The sequence below is a fragment of the Saccopteryx bilineata genome, chromosome 3, assembly GCF_036850765.1.
Source record: "Saccopteryx bilineata isolate mSacBil1 chromosome 3, mSacBil1_pri_phased_curated, whole genome shotgun sequence".
Classification (NCBI taxonomy): Eukaryota; Metazoa; Chordata; class Mammalia; order Chiroptera; family Emballonuridae; genus Saccopteryx; species Saccopteryx bilineata.
In genome coordinates this window covers 210,324,656-210,350,352 of record NC_089492.1, presented here as the reverse complement: position 1 = coordinate 210,350,352, position 25,697 = coordinate 210,324,656, and the positions used below count along the sequence as shown (strand labels likewise).

General features: G+C 38.8%; 1 protein-coding gene across 2 annotated transcripts in view; it reads left to right on the top strand.

The window, feature by feature from the left end:
- PKN2 (protein kinase N2) overlaps positions 1–25,697 on the top strand; it is a 180,263-nt gene that overhangs the window by 74,389 nt on the left and 80,177 nt on the right. The gene's annotated exons all lie outside the window — the stretch shown is intronic.

Below are 25,697 nucleotides of genomic sequence, written 5' to 3'. Positions count from 1 at the left end.
ATTGATTATTTTTTGGAATGCCATTTCATGAACTCTAAAAATGTATAGGTTTTGGCCATATATGACAAACCTATGGCCAACATCATACTCAATAGGCAAAAATTAAAAGCAATCCCCTTAAGATCAGGAACAAGGCAGGGGTGCCCCCTTTCAACACTCTTATTCAACATAGTCCTGGAAGTCCTAGCCACAGCAGTCAGACAAGAGGAAGAAATAAAAGGCATCCAAATTGAAAGAGAGGAAGTAAAACTATCATTATTTGCTGATGACATGATACTGTACACAGAAAACCCTAAAGCAGGGGTCCCCAAACTTTACACAGGGGGCCAGTTCACTGTCCCTCAGACTGTTGGGGGGCCGCCTCATACAGTGCTCCTCTCACTGACCACCAGTGAAAGAGGTGCCCCTTTCCGGAAGTGCGGCAGGAGCTGTATAAATGGTTTCAGGAGGCCACATGTGGCCCGCGGGCCATAGTTTGGGGATGCCTGCCTAAAGTCTCAGTCAAAAAACTACTGGACCTGATAAGTGAATTCAGCAAGGTGGCGGGATTTAATATTAAGAAATCAGGCCCTGGCCAGTTGGCTCGGCGGTAGAGCATCGGCCTGGCGTGCAGGGGACCCGGGTTTGATTCCCGGACAGGGCACATAGGAGAAGCGCCCATTTGCTTCTCCAGAGATGGCCCAGGTGCTGGGGATGGCTCCTTGGCCTCTGCCCCAGGCGCTAGACTGGCTCTGGTCTGGGCAGAGCGACGCCCCGGAGGGGCAGAGCACCGCCCCCTGGTGGGCGTGCCGGGTGGATCCCGGTCGGGCGCATGCTGGAGTCTGTCTGACTGTCTCTCCCCGTTTCCAGCTTCAGAAAAATACAAAAAAAAAAAAAAAAGAAATCAGTGGCATTTTTATATACCAACAATGAACTTGCTGAAAAAAAAATTAAGAAAACAATCCCCTTCACTATTGAACAAAAAAAGTACCTAGGAGTAAATTTAACCAAGGAGGTTAAAGACTTATACTCAGAAAATTATAAAACATTGATCAAACAAATCGAGGAAGATACAAACAAGTGGAAGCATATAACGTGTTCATGATAGGAAGAATAAACATAATTAAAATGTCTGTATTACCCAAAGCAATCTATAAATTCAGTGCAATTCCTATTAAAATACCAATGGCATACTTCAAAGATATAGAACAAATATTCCAAATATTCATATGGAACCAAAGAACACAATAGCCTCAGCAATCTTAAAAATGAATAAATGGATAGTATCACACTTCCTGATAGCAAGTTATACTACAAGGTCATAGTAATCAAAACAGCTTGGTACTGGCATAATAACAGGCATACAGATCAATGGAACAGAACAGAAAACCCAGGAATAAACCCACACTTTTATGGACGACTGATATTTGACAAATGAGGTAAGAGCATACATTGGAGTAAAGACAGCCTCTTCAACAAATGGTGTTCGGAAAATTGGACAGGTACTTGCAAAAAAATGAAACTAGACCACCAACTTACACCATTCACAAAAATAAATTCAAAATGGATAAAAGATATAAATGTAAGTCGTGAAACTATAATCATCTTGGAAGAAAATAAAGACAGTAAGGTCTCTGACATCTCTCGCAGCAATATATTTGCTGATTTATCCCCACAGGCAAGTGAAATAAAGGACAGGATGAACAAATGGGACTATCAAGCTAAAAAGCTTTTGCACAGCTAAAGACAGTATAAACAAAATAAAAAGACAAACCACACAATGGGAGAATATATTCAACAATATGTCTGATAAGGGAGTAATAACCAAAATTTATAAAAACTTGTAAAAACCCAACACCAGGAAAGTAAACAACCCAATCAAACAATGGGCAAAAGAAATGAATAGACACTTCTCCAAAGAGGACATACAAATGGCCAATAGGCATATGAAAAAAATGCTCAACATTACTAATCATTAGAGAAATGCAAATTAAAACCACAATGAGATACCACCTCACACCAGTCAGAATGGCACTCCTTAACAAAACAACACAGAATAAGTGCTGGCGAGCATGTGGAGAAAAGGGAACCCTCCTGCACTGCTGGCGAGAATGCAGACTGGTGCAGCCACTGTGGAAAACAGTATGGAGATTCCTCAAAAAATTAAAAATGGAACTGCCTTTTGACCCAGCCATCCCACTTTTAGGAATATATCCTAAGAATACCAAATCACTGATTCAGAAGAATGCACCCCCATGTTTATGGCAGCATTGTTTACAATAGCCAAAATCTGGAAACAGCCCAATTGTCCGTCAGTGGATGAGTGGATTAAAAAGTAGTGGTACATATACACAATGGAATTCTATGCAGCCATGAAAAATAAGGAAATCTTGGCTCAGTGGTAGAGCGTCAGCCTGGCGTGCAGAAGTCCCAGGTTCGATTCCCGGCCAGGGCACACAGGAGAAGCGCCCATCTGCTTCTCCGCCCCTCCCCCTCTCCTTCCTCTCTGTTTCTCTTTTCCCCTCCCGCAGCCGAGGCTCCATTGGAGCAAAGATGGCCCGGGCGCTGGGGATGGCTCCTTGGCCTTTGCCCCAGGCGCTGGAGTGGCTCTGGTCACAACAGAGCGATGGCCCGGAGGGGCAGAGCATCGCCCCCTGGTGGGCATGCCGGGTGGATCCGGTCAGGCGCATGTGGGAGTCTGTCTGTCTCTCCCCGTTTCCAGCTTCAGAAAAATACCAAAAAAAAAAAAAAAAAAAAAGGAAATCTTATCTTTTGTGACAACATAGATAGACCTGGAGACTATTATGCTAAGTGAAATAAGCCAGGCAGAGAAAGAAATATATCATATGACCTCACTCATGAGAAATTTGATGAACAATGAACTGAATAGAGGCAGAGGTGGATCAAAGGGACCACAGAAAAGGTGGTCAGAGGGAAAGGGGATTTGCGATGGGATCAGAGAAGGGAAAGATATTGGTGAAATTATGTATACATAACACAGGGTTATAGAGACCATGACAGCAAATCCTGAAGGAAAAGGGGGAGGGCGCTGGTGGCAGGGGTCAAAAGGGGTATCAAGGGGAACACGGGGGTGTGTGGAGGGAGATATATTTGATGAGACACTTGAATCTATGTAGGCACAATAAATTAAAATCAATAAAAAAATTTTTTTTAATGTGTAGGTTTCTCTAAACACCAGTGCAGTCAGGAAAAGAAACAATGCTTTCCCTTTGTACTCACTGTCTCTGCACTTTATATCCCCTGGCTACCACTGGTCTGTTCTCTGTCATTATAGTTTACCTTTTAGGAATATCATAGAAATGGAATCATAAACTCCATGACCTCTGAACCTGACTCTCTTCACTTAGCATATCACTTTTTGATATTCATCCAAGTTTCTGCATTATTCAAAAATTCATCCCTTTTATTACAGAGTATTAGTACATTGTATAGATGTACTGCAGTTTGTTATTCACTGAGAACATTATGGTTGTTTTTCAGTTTGGGGCAATTTACAGCACAGCTGCTATAACTACACGTGAATAGGTTTTTGTGTGGATATGTTTTTGGTTCACATTGGTAAATCCGGAAAAGTGTGATTGCTTACTATTATGTTAGAATATATTTAGCATTATACACAACTGCAAAAATGATTTCCAGAGTGGCTATAGCATTTTTTATTCTTACTAACAATATGTGAGCATTTTTGTTTTTCACATTCTCTTCAGCACTTGGTATTGTTATTACATAGTTTTAACCAGTCCAACCAGGTGTATAGTGGTTAGTGATACACATAATTGTAATCAAAGGGAGGATAGAAGAAAAATAAAATAGCACTACCCTGAGAATTTACAAAATAACTGTACCTACCCTGGGTACAGAGTTATGTACAGAATGGAGAAGTCTTCACCAGTAGATGAACTCTGCAGTTCTCAAACATGAGATTTAATATAATAGATACAAGCAGTTCTGAAACCTTTAATGTCAAGCTTGTTTATTTCACCTTAAAAAAATGTTACAACCCACAGTTTTATCCAATTTTTTTTGTAAAATAGTTAAAAGCTAAACCAGAGATTGTACTAGCTATAAAATATTTCAGCAAAATTACTTCAGCTGCTGATGGTTGACAGAGATCATCCTGAGTATGCAAAATAACTGGTTATTCATCCATTAATAATAAGTGAGCATTCATTATAATCTGAGCAGATTCCAGATGGCTTTATAAGGTAAGCATATCTGCTTAAATGGGAACGTTAGATTTTAGGGGAAATACAAACAGTTAATATAAAACTAACACATGGCAAGATTCTGGAGAAGTTTATTTTTAAAATATCAATTTATAAGTAGCAAGCAAAAACCAAAATGTTAACTGGTGAACAGTAACTAATAGACTTACCAATGAAAGTTTGTAAAGGAGATAGATAATCTAGTGCTTCAACATGCTACTACTTTTAGTAGTTTAGATTTGGCTAGGTTGACTTCAAATGTATTTTCTTTCCTCTTTGTTTGTTTCTTAATGCAATAAGTAGCCTTGATCCAGAAGCAGATATAATGGCTGTTTAAGTACACTTTATGAATATTGAGTATTGGGAGTCATCTGGCTATAAAATAAAGACCAAAGGTTGTATGATCTAAGATCTTATCCCAACTGGAGCATTACATAGTGGTATTGTTGGATACCACTTACAACCTCTTCAGGCCTTGTTTTTCTTATTTGAGACTTATGTCAGAGGTAGAATCTATAGGGTTTGGTGACTTGACATACAGACTTACTTTAGAGAGCAAGAGTAAAAAGAAAGGGAGGCATAGGTAGCAACACTCTATCCACTGTGCCACTGCCTGGTCAGTGTTTAGTTATGGATTACTAGAGTCAAGCCATTAACAGGACAGAAGATTTAGAAGTAGTGTTTCAGGGAAGAAGAGTTCAATTTTAAACAGAATGAGGGACAAAGCCGGTAGGACATGCAAGTAATACTCATAAGGTTATATATAAGGCTATAAATTATCAGATGAAGCCACAAAAACTTATCTTGGCTTGTGATACCACTTTGCAAGTACCAGAAAATATGTTGTGGTTAATTCCATTCTACTCAACTCCACTTGACTTGTATGCTATTGCTATTCATATTCTAGTTCTTTTATTTTATCTTCAGTTCTATAAATTATATCTAATTATTGTTTTATATAGTTATTGTTAGTTTATAATTACCCATGTTTATTATTTTCTTTGTACATTTCTTCATACTTCTCAGACCTTCCTTCTAGAATCATTTTGGGTATCTTTCTTCCTGAAGGTACATACTATAGAAAGATATTTTCCCTGATAGACATTTCTAGGTTAACATTTATTTTCTCTCAGCACTTGGAAACTTATTTCACAGTCTTCTACTATTGATGAGGAGGAGGCAGCTGTCATGGTTGAAGCCATGTAGATGTCTTTTCTCCCTAGCTTCTTTTAAAATACTCTTTGTCATGTCCTGCTCTTTAAGAACAATTGTGTAACCTGACCAGGCAGTGGCACAGTGGATAGAGTGTTGGACTAGGATGCGGAGGACCCAGGTTCGAAACCCCGAGGTCGCCAGCTTGAGTGTGGGCTCATCTGATTTGAGCAAAGCTCACCAGCTGGGACCCAAGGTCGCTGGCTTGAGCAAGGGGTTACTCGGTCTGCTGAAGGCCCATGGTCAAGGCACATATGAGAAAGCAATCAATGAACAACTAAGGTGCCGCAACAAAGAATTGATGCTTCTCATCTCTCTCCCTTCCTGTCTGTCCCTCTTTCTGTCTCTGTCACCCTCCCCCCAAAAAAAGAATAATTGTTTAAGTTTCCTTTCATTTGATCTGCTTGAGGTTTGTTGTATTTTCTAAATTTGAGATTTATGTATTTCATTGATTATGGGAAATTCTTAGCCGCCATGTTTTTGAGTATTGCACCTTCTGTTATTCCTTACATTCTTTCATTTTGTAATTCCAATTAGATGCATGATAATTTTTTCAACTGTCTTTGTTTCTCTAATCCTCTTTCTACCTGTGTCAATTTGCTTTTGATTACGTATATTGTATTTCTAAAATATATTCTTTAATACTGCAAATTCTATTTTGTTAATCTTGGTGATTTTTTTATAGTCCCAACCATTTTTTTGTATGCCTTGTATATAGTTTCACATATTAAATACACTTTTCACATTCTGTATAAGATATTGACAATAGGCCCTGGCCAGTTTGCTCAGTTGTAGAACATTGGCCCAGCATGTGGATGTCCCGGGTTCAATTTTCGGTCAGGGCACACAGGAAAAGCCATCATTTGCTTTTCCACTCCTCCCCAGCCCCCTTCTCTCTCTCTCTCTCTCTCTCTCTCTTTCTCTCTTTCTATCTCTGCTTCTCCCCCTCTCCTTCTCCCTCTCTGCCATGGCTTTGTTGATTCAATTCCATCAGCCCTGGGTGCTGAGGATGGCTCTGTGAAGCCTCTGCCTCAGGTGCTAAAAATAGCTCCGTTGCAAGCATGACCCATATGGGCAGAGCATCAGCTGCAGATGGGGGTTACTGGGTGGATCCCAGTGGGGGTGCATGTGGGAGTCTGTCTCTATTTCCCCTCCTCTCACTTGGAGAAAGAAGGAAAGAAAAGATAATGACAATAAGTAAAATATTGGCCACATTACTCCTATTATGGTGTAAGTCAACTTACTCCTATTTCTTATTTATGGTGACTTTTTTTTTTTCTATCTGAGCTTTGTGATGTCTACTGTGCATATTTTCACTGGAACTTTCTCTGTGGGCATTCTTTTAGGTCTGGATTTAAAGTGCCTTCTTTCAAGAGGATGTGCATTTGTTTTTGTGAGATACCTGGAAGCATTACCAACCTGAGGCCAATTAAAATCAAATTTAAACTTAAGAGTTTGTGCGGAGAAGGTCATATAGATAGTATGCTTGCCTCTAAACTGTATGAGAACTGTAAGAAATCTAAAAGAATATCAATTCCTTCTCCTCCCAGGCATCTGAAGCCAAAGGCAAGTCAAAAAATAATTTACCCATTATGGATGGCTCTGTTTGAGTTTCCTGTCTTTGATCAGGTTTTTCTTGATCTGACTGCCTACTTTGTAGAGTTTCCAGGCTTTTCTTAGGCTCTTGTTAAAATCTAAGATTTACTCCACCAGGATGATGAGAACCTAGCGAGTCTCTTTTTTTCAGAAAGGCAAAAACATGCTCAGAAGTATAAACCTACAGATAACTAGTTCTGTCTGGGATTGGGTCACATGCGCCATGCGATGTCTTTTCCCTAGCTCCCAAATACAAGTAAGGCTGAGAAATACTGTTTTTTTAATGTTGTTTTGTTTTCCCCCTTAACCTATTTCTTATTTTAAGCAAAAGAGAAGGCTATTATTGAGCATGGGGTTTTAGTCAGCTTATAGTGTCAGGCACTTAAAGATTGCAAATATTGTCCACATTCTTTTACAACTCTGTAATTTATTTGATTTGTCCTGTAGTACTTCGAATTTTATTGGTAATTGTTATCTTTTCTTCAGTTATTTTGGGCAAAATTTTAGTTTCTTATGTTAACTTTTTACATAATTTTCTGATTTATTAACATAACGTATCTGTAGTAATATTCCCTTTTTATTATTAACATTGATATGTTCTTTATTTTTCTTCCTTTTGACCACTTTTCTTTTCAGATTATTCTCCCTTAACAACAAAAAAAATGGATTTGCTCTACTGATCCCTTTATTTATTTATTCATTTTGATTGATTGATTTTAGAAAGAGAGAAAATGAAACATTGATTTGTTGTTCCACTTTATTGCATTTTTTAGTTGACTCTCTTACATGCCCTGACTGGAGTTTGAACCCACAACCTTGATATATCAGGACAATGCTTTAACCAACTCTGCTACCCAGCCAGAGCCTCTCCTGATCCCTTTTTTGATATGTTTCTCTTTTGTTCATCTCTGCCCTTATCTTCTATTACTTTTTTTTGTCTCTCATTCTCTTTGGAATTAGTTGGCTTTTTTTTTTTTTTAATGAGACAGATGCTTAGAACTTTTAACTTACCCTCTTTTCTAATATATTCATTCAAGGTTTATAAACCTCCTCTAAGTTTTACTTTAGCTGCATCACAAAAGTTTGTTATGTAAAATTTTTTAAAATTATTTTTATTGAGCCTGACCAGGCAGTGGCGCAGTGGATAGAGCATCGGACTGGGATGTAGAGGGCCCAGGTTCGAGACCCCCAAGGTCGCTGGCTCAAGCAGGGGTTACTCAGTCTGCTGTAGCCCCACGGTCAAGGCACATATGAGAAAGCAATCAATGAACAACTAAGGTGCCACAATGAAAAACTGATGATTGATGCTTCTCATCTCTCTCCATTCCTGTCTGTCTGTCCCTATCTATCCCTCTCTCTGACTCTCTCTCTGTGTAAAAAAAAAAAAAAAAAAAAAAAAAAAAATTATTGAAAATATAATTGGTATATAACATTGTGGAAGTTTAAGGTGTATAGATTTATATATTGCAATATGATTATCACTGTAGCATTAGCAAATGCCTCTATCATGATATCACATAATTATCACTTCTTTTTTGGGCGGATAGAAATAGTTAAGATCTAGTCTCAGCAACTTTGAACTTTATAATACAGTATTGCTGCCCGTGATCACTATGCTTTGCATTTGCTCTTCAAGACTTTACTACAGTGATTCTCGAAGTGTGCACCAGAGCACTGGTGCACCCTAGAAGATTTCCAGGTGCACCCTATGGTATTCCAGAGAAATATGTGCCTGTTGGGGACCAAAAAACCAACCGGGTTTTGGGAGTTTAGATTTTTGGGGACAGAGGCGTGGAGAATTGACTATAAGCTGACAGTCTGCCCAAGCCCCCACCTCACCTGCCTGATTAGGTTGCAACAGGCTGTTAAGCTGTGGTGCTGGATTGTTTACACTACCCCCATGTTCTCCGAAAAGACTGGAGGCAAGTTTCTTCTATCCTTTGTTTGGTGTCAAGTTAAGATGATATGTATGGTGGGGGTTTTTGCACTCAACACAGTTAAGAGTAAAAAGCGAGGAATTCTTCGATGTATTGAGGAGGAAATGAGAGTTTGCCTTTCAAATATATGCCCAAACATTGAAGAAATCGCTAGGACATGTCAGGCTCATGTTTCTCATAAACACGAGAATGAAAAAACTTAACACATTCATGCCGGGACCTGCCGAATTTACTAAATCTTATATCTATATATATAAAAAGATAACTTTTGTCGTTTTTTTATTTAACCCCCTTTTTACAAATTCTAAAAAAAGTATAACTCAAGAAATGAAACATAAAAATGTTTTCTAATGTCAGAATAAATTTAATTTTGTCATATTTATTTCATTTAATTACTATAAAAGCCCACTTGGACTTTATATATTTTTTTAATATCTGACTTAATATAACATATTTCTCAGAAATTTGTATATAGTGCTCCTACAATTATTTGTAGGATTTTAAATGTGCCCCAACTTCAAAAACTTTGAGAACCACTGATCTACTAGTTCTCAGTTTGTTCACTTAAACAGCATATCCTCAATTCCCCCACCCTCCAGTCTCTGGTAACCTTTCTACTCTGTTTTTACAAGACATTGGCTTTTTAGAATCCATAGATAAGTGGTATCATATGGTATTTATCTTTTCGTTCTGATTTATCTCACTTAGTATAATGTCCTCAAGCTCTAATCTTGTTGAAATGGCAGAATTTTTTTCTCATTGCTACATGATATTTCATATTGTATGTGTATACATATACACACATACATATTGCATCTTTTTTATTCATCCATTGAGGAACACTTAAGTAAGTAATGAATCCAACAGTAAACATAAGAGTGCATGTATCTCCTTGGAGAATCCTGTGTTCATGTCCTTTAGATATATACTCAGGAATGGGACTGCTGGATCATATAGTAGTTGTACTTTTAATTTTTTGAAGAACCTCCATACTGTTTTCCATAGTAGCTATACCAGTTTACATTTCCACTATTGGTATATAGGGATCCCTTATGAAACGGTTGCTATCTCTTGATGATAGACATTTAGTTCCTCTGCCCATTTTTACTTCTCTTTTATTTTTAATATTTTATACATTTAAGAGAGAGGATGGAGAGAAAGAGAGAGACAGAAACATTCATCTGTTCCTATATGTGTCCTGACTGGGGATTGAACAAGCTAGATCTGCGCTTCCGGATGATGCTGTACTCAGCTGAGCAATCCGGCCAGGGTATCCTCTGCCCATTTTTAAATCAAATCATTTTTACAGTATTTTTCTTACTGAGCTGTGTGAATTCTTTATATATTTTTATATTAATTTTTTGGTGTTTTATTTATTCTTTATTTTTGTTGAAGTAATTATTTTTATTGATTTTAATTTATTGTATTTACATAGATCTAGTGTTGCCCCGAATGCATCCTCCCTCTCCCGTATTCCTCACAACATCTCCCTTGTCCCCCTCCCCGTAGCACCCTCCCCCCCTTCTGTTCCGCTTTATCCCATCCTATCATCCCCTTTCCTCTGTTATCTTTTTCTCTGGTCCCTTTGATCTCTCCTCTGTCTCAATTCTGTTCCTCAGTTCACATAGTTCATTGGATTCCTCAAATGAGTGAGGTCATATGATATTTTCCTTTTTCTGCCAGACTTATTTCACTTAACATAATGGTTTCCATGTCCATCCATTATATTGCAAAAGGTAAGATTTCTGCCTGACTAGGCGGTGGAGCAGTAGATAGAGCGTCGGACAGGGATGTGGAGGACCCAGGTTCGAGACCCCGAGGTTGCCAGCTTGAGCACGGGCTCATCTGATTTGAACAAAGCTCACAAGCTTGGACCCAAGGTCGCTGGCTTGAGCAAGGGGTTACTCGGTCTGCTGTAGCCCCACAGTCAAGGCACATATGAGCAAGCAATCAATGAACAGCAAAAGTGTCGCAACGAAAAACTAATGATTGATGCTTCTCATCTCCCTCCATTCCTGTCTGTCTGTCCCTATCTATCCCTCTGACTGACTCTCTTTGTGTAAAAAAAAAAAAAAAAAAAAAGTAAGATTTCCTTTTTTATGGCCCCATAGTATTCCATTGTATATATGTGCCACTGCTTTTTAATCCACTCATCCACTGACGGATCTTGAGCTGTTTCCAGATCTTGGCTATTATAAACAATGCTGCCATAAACATGGGGGTGCATTTCTCTTTTTGAAACAGTGCTATGGTGTTCTTAGGGTATATTCCTAAAAGTGGGATGGCTAGGTCAAAAGGCAGTTCCATTTTTAATTTTTTGAAGAATCTCCATACTGTTGTCCACAGTGGATGCACCAGTCTGCATTCCCACTAGCAGTGCAGGAGGGTTCCCTTTTCTCCACATCTTCACCAGCACTTATTCTGTGTTGTTTTGTTGGTGAGCACCATTCTGTCTGGTATGAGGTAATACCTCATTGTGGTTTTAATTTGCATTTCTCTAATGATTAGTGATATTGAGCATTTTTTCATATGCCTATTAGCCATCTGTATTTCCTCTTTGGAGAAGTGTCTATTCATTTCTTTTACCCATTTTGATTGGATTGTTTATCTTCCTGGTGTTGAGTTTTACAAATTCTTTATAAATTTTGGTTATTACTCCCTTATCATATGTATTGTCGAATATGTTCTCCCATTGTGTAGTTTGTCTTTTTATTCTGTTCTTACTGTCTTTATGCAAAAGCTTTTTAGTTTGATATAGTCCCATTTGTTTATCCTGTCTTTTATTTCCCTTGCCCGTGGAGATAAATCAGCAAACATATTGCTGCAAGAGATGTCAGAGAGCTTACTGCCTATGTTTTCTTCTAAGATGTTTGTGGTTTCACGGCTTACATTTAAGTCTTTATCCTTTGAGTTTATTTTTGTGAACGGTGTAAGTTGGTGGTTTAGTTTTATTTTTATGCAGGTAGCTGTTCAATTTTCCCCAACATCATTTGTTGAAGAGGCTGTCTTTACTCCATTGTATGCTCTTACCTTCTTTGTCAAATATCAGTTGTCCATAGAACTGTGGGTTTATTTCTGTGATCTCTGTTCTGTTCCATTGATCTATATCAGTGGTTCTCAACCTGTATGTCGCGACCCCAGTGGGGTCGCCTAAAGCATCAGAAAATACATAATGCATATCAAGTATTTACATTCCGAATCATAACTGTAGCAAAATTACAGTTATGAAGTAGCCACCAAAATTATGTTTTGGTTTGGGGTCACCGCAACATGAGGAACTGTATTGCGGGGTCACGGCATTAGAAAGGTTGAGAACCACTGAATATGCCTGTTCTTATGCCAGTACCAAGCTATTTTGAGTACAATGGCCTTGTAGTATCACTTGGTATCAGGAAGTGCGATGCCTTCCACTTTATTCTTCCTTTTCAAGATTGCTGAGGCTATTCGTTTTCTTTTTTGGTTCCATATAAATTTTTGGAATATGTGTTCTATATATTTGAAGTATATCATTGGTATTTTAATTGGTATTGCATTAAACTTATAGATTGCTTTGGATAATATAGACATTTTAATGATGTTTATTCTTCCTAACCATGAGCATGGTATATGCTTCTACTTGTTTGTATCTTCCTTGATTTCTTTTATCAATGTTTTTTAAGTTTTTGAATACAAATCTTTAAACTCCTAGGTTAAATTTACTCCTAGGTACTTTATTTTTTTTGTTGTTGCAATAGTGAAGGGGATTGTTTCCTGTTGGTATATAAAAATGCCTCTGATTTCTGAGTATTAATTTTATATCTTGCCAGCTTGCTGAATTCATTTATCACGTCCAGTAGTTTTTTGACTGAAATTTTAGGGTTTTCTATATACAATATAATATCATCTGCAAAAAATGATAGTTTTACTTCTTCTCTTTCAATTTGGATGCCTTTTATTTCTTCTTCTTGTCTGATTGCTGTGGCTAGGACTTCCAGGACTATGTTGAATAAGAGTGTTGAAAGGGGGCACCCCTGCCTTGTTCTTGATCTTAAGGGGATTGCTTTTAATTTTTGCCCATTGAGTATGATGTTGGCTGTGGGTTTGTCATAGATGGCCTTTATCATGTTGAGGTATGTTCCCTGTATTCCACTTTGCTGAGAGTTTTGGAATGGGTGCTGGATTTTATCAAATCTTTTTCTGCATCTATTGAAATTATTATGCTGTTTTTCTCCTTCCTTTTGTTTATGTGATGAATCACATTGATTGATTTGCAAATATTCCCCCCCCCCCCGAATAAATCCCACTTGATCATGGTATCTGATTTTTTTTTATATATTGCTGGAGCTGGTTGGCTAATATTTGTTGAAGATTTTAGCATCTAGATTCATCAAGGATTTTGGCCTATAATTTTCTTTTTTTGTGTTGTCTTTGCCTAGTTTTGGAATCAGAATTATGCTCACCTCATAAAAGGAGCTTGGAAGTTTTTCTTCCTCTTGAATTTTTTGAAATAGCTTGAGAAGGATAGGTGTTGTTCTTTGAATATCTGGTAGAATTCACATGTGAAGCCATCAGGCCCGGGGTTTTTGTTTGTTGGGAGTTTTTTGTAAACTGTTTTGATCTCATTTGTTGTAATCGATCTATTTAGGTTTTCTGATTCTTCCAGATTGATTTTTGAAAGATTATATGTTTCAAGGAATTTTTCCTTTTCACCTAAGTTGTCTGTAATTTTTTGGCATACAGTTCTTCATAGTATTTTCTTCCAATCCTGTGTATTTCTGCTGTGTCAGTTTTACTTCTCCATTCTCATTTCTAATTTTATTTATTTGAGTCATGTCTCTTTTTTTCTTCTTGAGTTTGGTTAAAGGTTAAAGGATCTTGTTTCCGTTTTCAAAGAACCAGCTCCTTGTTTCATTGATCCTCTGTATTGTTTCTTTAGCCTCTATGTCATTTATTTACACTCTGATCTTTATTATTTCCTTCCTTCTACTTCTAGGCTTAATTTTTTTTTTTTTTCTAGTTCTTTTAGATGCAGGGTCAAGTTGTTTCTTTGAGCTTTTTCTAGCTTCTTAAGGTATGCCTGTAATGCTATGAGCTTCCCTCTCAGGAGTGCTTTTGCTGTGTCCCATAAATTTTGAGTTGTGGTATGCTCATTATCATTCATTTCTAGGAATTTTTTTATTTCTTCCTTGATCTCATTGTTAACCCATTTATTATTTAATAACATGCTATTTAGTTTCCAAGTGTTTGAGTATTTTTCAGTTTTTCTTCTGTGGTTCATTTCTAGTTTTTTGCCATTGTGATCAGAGAAAATGCTTGATACCATTTCAATCTTCTTAAATTTGTTGAGACCACTTTTGTGTCCTAACATGTGTTCTATCCTAGAGAATGTACCATGAGCACCTGAAAAAAATATATATTCTGCTGCTTTAGGGTGAAAGGTTCTGAAGATATCTATTAAATTCAGTTGATCTAGTGTGTCCTTTAAGTCTGCTATTTCTTTGTTAATTTTCTTGAGGATCTATCTAGTGATGTTAGTGGGGTATTTAAACCCCTACTATTATAGTATTGCTATTGATCTTGTCCTTTAAATCCATCAAAGTCTGGTTTGTATATTTAGGTGCTCCTATATTAGGTGCATAGATATTTATAATGGTTATCTCTCTTTTTTTTTCCTTTTTTTTTTATAATGGTTATCTCTTCCTGTTGTATTGCTCCCTTTATCATTATGTAGTGACCTTTTTAATCTCTTACTATAGCCTTTGTTTTAAAGTCTACTTTTTCTAATATAAGTATTGTTACCTCAGCTTTTTTTCTATTCCATTTGCATGAAATATTTTTTTCCATCCTTTTATTTTCAGTCTATGTGCATCTTTTGTTTTAAGGTGTGTTTCTTGTAGACAGCGTATGTATGGGTCCTTTCTCTTATCCACGCAGCTACCCTGTCTTTTAATTGGATCATTTAATCCATTTACATTTAAGGTTATTATTTATATGTAGTTGTTTGTTGCCATTTTATTCTTTAAAGCTGTATTCCTCTTTTGCTATATTCTTTTCTGTCTTTGAACTGTTTGCAACAGGCCCCTTAATATTTCTTGTAGCATTGGTTTGGTTGTAGTGAATTCCTTGAGGGTTTTTTTTTGTCTGGAAGCTTTTTATTTTTCCTTCAATTTTTTTTTATTTTTGTATTTTTGTATTTTTCTGAAGCTGGAAATGGGGAGAGACAGTCAGCAGACTCCCGCATGCGCCCTACTGGGATCCACCCGGCACGCCCACCAGGGGCGATGCTCTGCCCCTCCGGGGTGTCGCTCTGCCGTGACCAGAGCCACTCTAGCGCCTGGGGCAGAGGCCAAGGAGCCATCCCCAGCACCCGGGCCATCTTTGCTCCAGTGGAACCTTGGCTGCGGGAGGGGAAGAGAGAGAGAGAGGAAGGAGGGGGGAGTGGAGAAGCAAATGGGCGCTTCTCCTATGTGCCCTGGCCAGGAATCGAACCCGGGTCCCCCGCACGCCAGGCCAACGCTCTACTGCTGAGCCAACCGGCCAGGGCCTTTTCCTTCAATTTTAAACGGTAACCTTGCTGGATAAAATATTCTTGGTTGTAGGCCCTTGTTCTGCATTACTTTGAATATTTCTTGCCATTCTCTTCTGGCCTCAAGTGTTTCAGTTGAGAAGTCTGATGTCATCCTTATGGGGGCTCCTTTGTAGGTGATACCTTTTTTTTTCTCTAGCAGCTTTTAATATTTTTATCACTTAGCTTTGGTATTTTAATTATGATGTGTCTTGGTGTAGATTTCTTTCGGTTCCTCTTTAATGGAATTCTCTGTGCTTCTTGAACTTATGTGACTTTTTTTACATCAATTTAGGGATGATTTGATTGAACAAAGTTCTATCCCTTGTTCTTTCTCTTCTTCTTCAGAAACCCCTATGATGTAGATGTTATTTCTCTTCATGTTGTCACAGAGCTTTCTTCGAGTTTCCTTAGACTTTTTGAGTCTCTTCTCTTTTTGCTGTTCTGCTTACATGCCTTTGTTTATCTTGTCCTCTAACTCGCTGATTCGATCTTCAGCTTCATCCATCCTGCTTTTAACTCCTTCCATTGTGGTCTTCATTTCTGATACTGTATTTGTCATTTCTGACTGATTTTTTTATTATTTCAATGTCCTTTTTTATACTTGCTATCTATTTAGTTGTTCGTTATGATCATCTATTGTTGTTCTAAGATCTTTGAGCATCCTAACATTTTAAACTCTGCATTGAGTAATTTGGTTATATCTGACTCATTCAAGTTCTTTTCTGGGGATTTCTCTATTCTATTGGGTTGCATTTCTCTGCCTTCCCATTTTGTTGTGTATAAGAAGAGTGTGGTCACTGGAGTTCAATGGATGTAATTTCTGTGTTCCCTATGTGCTGTCTGCAGGCCCACCACCCCCTCTGGCGCTGGCTGGCTGCATCTTTCACTGCGGTTTCTGCCTCTCCTACATGGGAGAGGCTTTGTTCAAGTGCCCTGGTCTACAAGCCTCAGCCTTCACCCCACCCCTGCTGGTGGGGCTGCGCAGCACGCCCAGCCAGCAAACCTTGGCACCACTGGCAGAGGTGAGCACCATTGCTCAGCCAGGGGTCTCTGCCTATTTCTAGTCTTTCGCCCTGCCCCCGTGGGTGGAGCTGTTCTCGTGAGTCCCACTGCAAGCCTTGGCACCACGGGTAGGGGTGAGCACCTTTGCTCAGCCACGAGTCTCCTCCTATTCCCCAGGCTTTCGCCCCATCCCGGCTGGTGGAGTTTGCTCATGGGTCAGGCCACAAGCCTTGGCTCTGTGGGTCTTTGCAGTTCCCAGGCTTTTGACTTTCCCCTATGGGTGGGATTGCAAGTGGGCCCACAGCCTGCTAGACCGCTTTCGTGCACTCCTTCCACCTTCGTTGGGCGAGAGTGAGCTCACGCTGGGCCTCAGTCGTGGCCCACCAGCCTTCCGCCCCTGCTGATAGGACGGCGCTTCCGCATCCCATGGTCGCCTGTTCTTCGGGGAACCCTCAGCAGTGTGGGTAGTGGCACTGCAACTCAGACCCCAGCACTCAATACTGTATTCCTTAAGGCTCCCTCCTTATAAGCGACTCTGCTCTGAGTGCCGCAGAAGAGCTTGTTTGGCTGGTGTCCTGCTTCCCTTTGCTGGTATTGCTGGTTCCAGGGGAAATATTCACTTCAGATTTGGGGAGTCATTCAGCCCAGGGGTTAGGGTCGCTGTTCCTCAAAGTGTTTCTCCCTGTGCCTCCTAGATTACACTCTCCTCCTGCTACTCTGGTCCTCTCCTCTCTCCCCGTCCTCTGGAAACCTGGGTGAGTGGTTGTGAAAGAGATTTTCTGCACGGTCCCTTTAAGAAGAATCCTGAGTCTGAGAAATCTGTGTCTTTCTCACAAACAGTATCCTGACTTGTTTCGCAGCTAAATACTGTCCATACGCTTCTTCTAGGCTCTGGGGCTGCAGACTGGGGCTTTGTTCCTGGGGCCCAGGACCCTCCCCTGTCCACTAAACTCACTTCCCGCCACGTGAGTCTCTCCGGGCTGCCATTCACTCCAAGAAGCTGGGCAGCCCTCTCCGCGTTTCCGCTTTTCCTACCAGTCTGTGTGGCTTCTTCAGTGTTCCTTGGTTAAAGAGTCCTCTTAGTTTAGTCCAAAGTTGGTTTTTCCAAATGATGGTTCTTAAAATTAAGTTGTAATCCACTTTGGTTCTGGGAGGTGGAAGTTGGTACTTCTGCCTACTCCATCGCCATTTTGCCACCCCCCTATATTAATTTATCAGATATTTAATTTGCAAGTATTTTTTTCCATTCTATACATTGCTTTTTAATTTTGTTGATCTCTTATTGCTGTGAAGAAGCCTTTAATGTAGATTCAGGTTAGTTTTGATTTTATTAAGGCTTTTGTTGACATTTCCACAAAATCATTGTTGAGACCAATGTTAAGAGCATCTGTCCTACATTTCCTTCTAGAAATTATGGTATCAGGTTTTATTTTTATGTCTTTGATTCATCCGGAGTTGCTGAGGTCTGTCTATTACCAGATGCTAAAGTGGGCAAGATTTCTCCCTCCCCTGTCCCTTGGCCTACGGTGCTAGATATTTCAAATCCCACAAAAGCAGTTTTGTTCATGTGTGGATGTCCAATTTTTGCTTAAAAAGTGGTGCAAAAAGGAGGAACTTATTATGCTGTCATGATGCTGAGATCACCTAAATTTTTAGTTACTCTGTTTGAAATATTTTCTAATTGTCTTATATGTATCATCCTATGAGTTACTTAAAAGCATATTTCTGAGTTATTAAGCATATGAGGATTTTATAGTTATCTTTTTCTTTTATTTGATAAATTATATTGTGGTCCTTTAAATTTTGCTGAGATTTGTTTTATGGCTCTATATAATCAGGTTTTTTAAATATTTTGAGTGTGCTTAAAAATAATACATATTCTTCACTTGTTGGGTCTTTTTTTCTTTCTTTCTTCTTTCTTCCTTTCTTTTAGTGAGAGGAGGGAGGCAGAGAGACAGATTCTTACATGCACCCTGACCTGTATTCACAGGCAAAGTGACTAGGGGGCAATGCTCTGCCCATCTGGGGCCATTGTTCCATTGTTCAGCAAGGGGGCCATTTTATAACACCTGAGGCAGAGGCCACAGAGCAATTCTCAGCACCCAAGGCCAGTTTGCTTGAACCAGTCAAGCCATGGCTGTGATAAAGGAAGAGAGTGTGGGGCAGGGAAAAGAAGGGGGAAGGGGGAAGAAGCATATGGTCACTTCTCCTGTGTGCAGTGACCAGGAATTGAACCTGGGACATCCACATACCAGGCCGACACTTTTTTTTTTCTTTAGATGAGAAGCATCAATCATTAGTTTTTCGTTGTGCATCACAACACCCTAGTTGTTCATTGATTGCTTTCTCATATGTGCTGACCGCGGGCCTTCAGCAGACCGAGTAACCCCTTGTTCAAGCCAGCGACCTTGGGCTCAAGCTGGTGAGCTTTTGCTCAAACCAGATGAGCCCTTGCTGAAGCTGGAGGCCTTGGGGTCTCAAACCTGGGTCTTCCATATCCCAGTCCGATGCTCTATTCACTGCGCCACCGCCCGGTCAAGCCAGGCCGACACTCTTAACACTAAGCCAACTGGCCAAGGTCAATTGTTATTCTTTTTTATTTATAGGTTAAGCATTTAATTTTTACCTGTTTATTCTATTAATTATGAAAAGCATTGAGTTAATGTTTAGTGGAATTAGAATTTCCATATTTTTTTAATGCTGCCATGTTATGGGCCACAACATGCATACTTATCAAAGGCTATAATGTTAATCACTTTTTTTACCCATCTTCATACATTTCAGAGACCTTAGAATATCTCCATTTGCCCACATCCTATTAGGTTTTTTTAATCTTTACATGACATTTATAGACCACTTTAAAAGACCACTCACATATAAACCGTTTTCTTTGTTCTTCATTTCTAATTTCTCTTTGGATGTAATAGATTGTATCACTTGCCTTCTTCCTAAAGTACATCCCTTAGTATTTCTTTTTAAGAGCTTATATTTGTAACATTTTTCTCATCATTTCTATTAGTGTTATTTTGTCATTCCTTTTTTTTTTTTTTCTTTTTTTACCTCTTTTTCTGAAGCTGGAAACGGGGAGAGACAGTCAGACTCCCGCATGCGCCTGACCGGGATCCACCCGGCACGCCCACCAGGGGCCATGCTCTGCCCACCAGGGGGCAATGCTCCGCCCCTCCGGGGCGTGGCTCTGCCGCGACCAGAGCCACTCTAGCGCCTGGGGCAGAGGCCAAGGAGCCATCCCCAGCGCCCAGGCCATCTTTGCTCCAATGGAGCCCCGGCTGCGGGAGGGGAAGAGAGAGACAGAGAGGAAGGAGGGGGTGGGGGTGGAGAAGCAAATGGGCGCCTCTCCCATGTGCCCTGGCCGGGAATCGAACCCGGGTCCCCCGCACGCCAGGCCGATGCTCCACCGCCGAGCCAACCGGCCAGGGCCATGTCATTATTCTTGAAAGGTATTTTTGCTGAGTTAACAGTATAAGCTTGTGAGTTATAGCCTTTAACAAACTATCATTTCACTTTCTTTTAGCTTTCATGTTTTTGAAGTCTGCGGTCACTCGAACAGTAGAGCCTTTAAAGACACCCTTTCTCTGGCTGCTCCTTAAGATTTTCTGTCTGATTATTTTGAAGTTTTACCATCATTTGTCCAAGTGTCAAAATTTCCCCCTAAATAAATGCTGCTTGCCTTACAATAGGGTTAGATCCCAATAAACCCATCATTAAGTTGGAAATATACTAAGTCTAAAATGCATTTAATACACCTAACCTACAAAGCATCATAGCTTAGCCTAACATATTAGTCTGCAGTTGGGTAAAATCATCTAACACAATGAATACAGAGTAGAATATCATTTGTTTACCCAATCAGATGACTGACTGGGAGCTGTGTCTTGCTGCTGTTGCCCAGAATTATGAGAGAGTATTATACCACATAGTACTAGCTCAGAAAAAATCAAAATTTTCAAAGTACAGTTTCTACTGTGTACATAATGCTTTTGCACCATCATAAAGAAAAAAAAAATCGTAAGTCAAACCATCAAGTTAGAGATTGTATATTTCTGCTTGGAGTTGATTGAATATTGTGAATCTGTGGATTGGTATCTTTCATAAGTTCTGGAAAATTTGTAGTCATTATCATATACTGTCTTTGAATCATCATTTTTCTCCTTCTGAAGCACAGTAAGATATGTTTCTTTTTCTTTTTGCCCTCTCTTTCTCTTAATCTCTTATTTTCTGTTCTCCCCCCTTTTTTTCTGTTCTGTTCCCCCTTTTTAAACTGTCTTGTGTTTCAGTACTAATCTCTTTTTCTATTATGTAATCTATTAAACTCATACATTAAAATAGTTAATAAGTGCCAGTATGCAAGATCCCTATAGTTTGAAAGGGAAAAAAGACATGAAAACAGATCATTATAATACTATATTATGAGTAGTTTAATGAAGGGGGAAAAGTATACACTGAAGACATATTAGAAAAGGCACCTGACAAGATTGACAAGGTAGTGAGAGTTTTCTTGAAGAAAGTAAGGCCCATGATGAGTTAACAATAGTATGGAGGAAGTCAGATTCATTGCATTTTTCAGAGGTAAAGAGATACAGATTTCTTGTTAACTGAACATAAAGTTTGACAGGAAAATATAGTAATGGAAAGTTAACTTAGAGCTAGTCAGCATAAAGCCTTTAATGCCTAACTATGAAGGTAGGACTTTATTTGGGACTTCTTTGATCAGTATATAAGTATTATATCAAAGCCGTTTTATTGAATTGGTATAACACATTTTAGAATTGTATGATAATATTTACAAAGTTAAAAGTATAAATGATTATTGCAATATACCCCCCACCCCACCCCACCCCACCCTAAAGCTGATTTGGTAATTATAGAAATAGATGGAGCAAATTAAAATTTTCATTAATCTTAATCATTGAGGTATCATTTAAAATGGCAAAATATGTATTGGAGAGTAGATTGAACATTTGCTCTTATAATTTAGAGGCAGTTTTTAGAGTGGGGAAAAATTTCATCTATATATATATATTTTTTTTTTTTTTAACAGAAAAAGAGAGGGAGAGAGAGAGAGACAGGGACAGACAGACAGGAACCGAGAGATGAGAAGCATCAATCATTAGTTTTTCGTTGCGCATTGCAACACCTTAATTTTTCACTGATTGCTTTCTTATACATGCCTTGACCGCGAGCCTTCAGCAGACTGAGTAACCCCTTGCTCAAGCCAACGACCTTGGGCTCAAGCTGGTGAGCTTTTGCTCAACCAGATGAGCCCTCACTCAAGCTGGCGACCTCGGGGTCTCGAACCTGGGTCTTTCGCATCCCAGTCTGACGCCCTATCTACTGCACCACTGCCCGGTCAGGCAAAAATTTCATCTATAGAATTCCTTTTAATTGCCTATTTTATTTTAATGAAGAGGGTATTAATTATTTTTGGTTACCTTGTTTTGAAATGCTTTCCTATGAAGAGAAGTGCTTAACAAATATACTGACAACCATATGTTTTATATGCTGTAACTTACCATGCCTATATGAAAGAAACTAGAGAGAAGAAAAGTAGCAGATTAAAGGGAAAATAGATGAAATCTGATGAAAATAACAAAGTGGTTCTCTTAATTTCTAAATGAGTAAAAGATAGTGAGATTTATAAAACAAAAAATATATATATAAGGTTAAATTTCTGCCTTGATTTACATACTTTTGTGACCTATGCAAATTAACCTCTCAGAGCTTCTGGGTTTTTGTTTTTTTTATTTGTAAAAATGAGGTTATATTACAAACCTTTGTGATTTCCTTTAAAGATTAAATGAACAGAAGAAATACAGCTACTTAACGAGCCCGGACATGTAATTTTATTGAGTTCTAAACATTGGTTAAAGACTACACAGGCTTTATCTTCACAATAACCCCCAATTTGTGGCTGAGAAAACTACCACACTGAAATGTTAATTAACTAAGTATGATCAAGGCACACCAATGAGTGGCAGCTACAGAATTCTAACCAGAACATTTTGATCTTAAGAGCTATTACCATTATATTTTTATGTTCTTGTAATGCTTAGGACATACTTTTCCATAAAAAAGTGTAGTTAACTATTATTAATATTTTTATAATTTCACAGACCATTAGAATTAATTGATATTTAATGTCTTAGTACAACCTGCTTTAATGTGCAAGAATTTCTTATACAGCATCTTCAATAGATTGTAATCTAGCTTCTATGTAACTTCCAGAGACAAAGAATTTTATTAATATTAAAGCACATCGCCCTGGCCGGTTGGCTCAGTGGTAGAGCATCGGCCTGGCGTGCAGGAGTCCCAGGTTCGATTCCCGGCCAGGGCACACAGGAGAGGCACCCATCTGCTTCTCCACCCCTCCCTGTCTCCTTCCTCTCTGTTTCTTTCTTCCCCTCCTGCAGTCAAGGCTCCATTGGAGCAAAGTTGGCCCGGGCACTGAGGATGGCTCTGTGGCCTCTGCCTCAGGCGCTAGAATGGCTCTGGTTGCAACAGAGCGACGCCCCAGATGGGCAGAGCATCGCCCCCTGGTAGGCGTGCCAGGTGGATCCCGGTCGGGTGCATGTGGGAGTCTGTCTGACTGCCTCCCCATTTCCAACTTCAGAAAAATACAAAAAAAAAAAAAGCACATCATCTCATTGTTAGATACTCAAAATGTAAGAAATTTCTCTTCATTCTGTGATAAAATTTTTGTCCTGACTATCTTACCCATTTGTTCTAATTCTTTGCCCTATGGGGAAATAGTTAAGTGGACAGCTTCTTTTATAGACAAATATTTAATAAATGTTTAGCCAAGAATTTCTCTTTCTCATCCTCGGCTAAACACCATCTCAACTATCTAGCAACACATAGCCATATTCTTTTTACCTGAGGGGCTCCTACTCTAAATGCATTTCATTTCTTTTAAAAATGTGCTTATTATTGCCTGACCAGGCGGTGGTACAGTGGATAGAGCATCGGACTGGAATGCAGAGGACCCAGGTTGGAGACCCTGAGGTCACCAGCTTGAGCACAGGCTCATCTGGCTTGAGCAAAAAGCTCACCAGCTTGAACCCAAGGTCGCTGGCTTGAGCAAGGGGTTACTCGGTCTGCTGAAGGCCCGCGGTCAAGTCACGTATGAGAAAGCAATCAATGAACAACTAAGGTGTCGCAAGGAAAAACTGATAATTGATGCTTCTCATCTTACCGTTCCTGTCTGTCTGTCCCTATCTCTCTCTCTCTCCCTGTTTAAAAAAAAAAAATGTGCTTTTAAATTATATACCAAATGTATGATTTTGATTTCTTAAAAGAAACTTATCATTGATGTAAAAAAAAAAGAAAACCTGTTTATAGATCTGAATACACTTAACTAACTGTTCAGTCATTGCTATAATGTGCAGTTCATTTACGGACTCAAGTGGTATACTTCCTATAATGACTACTGGTGGTTAACGTTTATTGAATATTTACTGTACACCATGCCTTTTTCTAAGCACTTTACATATAACCTAATTAATCACAATAATCCTGTGAGATAGATACTTTTTCCACTATTTAACAGGTGAGAAAAATGAGACAGTGTTGTTTGTTAAGTAACTTTTCCCATATTACATGGTTTTTACTGAATGTCACCATGAAAATTAAGATTCAGAATTGGCACTCTTATCTATAATACTGTATAGATAGACATAGACAGACACACATAGACATAGATAGACACAGACACAGACATAGACATGTATGTCTTAGTTTGGGCTGCTTTAACAAAGTACAATAAACTAGGCGGGTTAGGAAAACAAATTTATCTCTCAAGTTCTAGAGACTGGGAACTTTAAGATCAAGGTGCCAGCATGGTCAAAGTTCTGGTGACGGCCCTCTTCCTGGTTTGCATAAGGCATCTTATCACTGTATCATGACATGACAGAGAGAGACCACCTTCAATACCTAATTACATCCCAAAAGACCCTCACCTCCAAATACCATCACATTACAGCTTCAGCATTTGAATTTGGGGGAAATACAAACATTCTGTCCATAGCAATATGTTGAGTAGTTCTTCTGTAAGCCTATCTGAAATCTTCTCTACCTTATATATCAGTTTTCCAAAAAATTTTTCACTCATAAAATCAACTTTGGAGCAGCTTATTTGTAATTTGGGGAATTCAGTTACAATAGAAACCTTTGCCTGTTTCATCATGTGTAAAATGTGGGTCGTGTCTGTATCAAAGGTTACTTTAACTACTATTAATATGCATATACACACATGGATATATTTGTGTGTGTATAATTATAGTCATATATCATATCTAAGTAGGGACACATATACACGGAGTATAGTGTAGTTGTTTACAAGGTTTTTAAATGGCAAAAGCAGTGTAGCACAAAAATTATTAGGTAAACTTTGAAATGGAACTGAGTTAGTAGATGTTTGACCTTGGGCAGGTTTCTTAACCTCTCTGTGCCCTAGGTTTCTTTTCTGTAATATGGGTGAAATGTTCTAAGGCCATGATGGCGAACCTTTTTATAAAAACCACCCACTTTTGCAGTGCCGGTCAACCAGGTCCCTCCCTCCCACTACTGGGCGTTCCAGCTTTCATGGTAGGCTGTAACAACAGAGCAACCAAAGGACGCTGCAGTTGGCCTACCATGAAAGCTGGAACGCCCTCTAGTGGGCGGGAGAGACCAGGTTGACCGGAACTGCAGAAGTGGGTGGTTTTTCTAAAAAGGTTCGCTATCACAGTTTATAGGGCTGTTTATGAGGATTATGGGTTAAAGCACTTTGATCAGGACTTAACACCTTGTAAAGTAACAAATTAATGGTGAAACTATTATATTACATCAATATCAAGCATAGAACTTGTATTTTTGTAAGTAATGGACAAATTATGTTTAAATGTTTCTGAACTAGTGAATTTCTTAAAGGACTATAAAACCAAATATGAAACATATTAATTAAAATCAGTTACATCATCTTTTATTTGTAACCTGAAGCACGAAGGTTAACTAATTTGCAGTTGAGGCAATTTTTCAGTGATTACCAAATTACTTACATCCAAACCAGATCTGGTACTCTAGTCTACTAACTTTTTTTTTTTAAATAGCAATGGACCTAGTGGGGATAAAACACTAAATAATAAACTTCAATGTGAAAAATTTTAGTTACATGGTAGAATTATTAGAAGTGCTTCAACAATA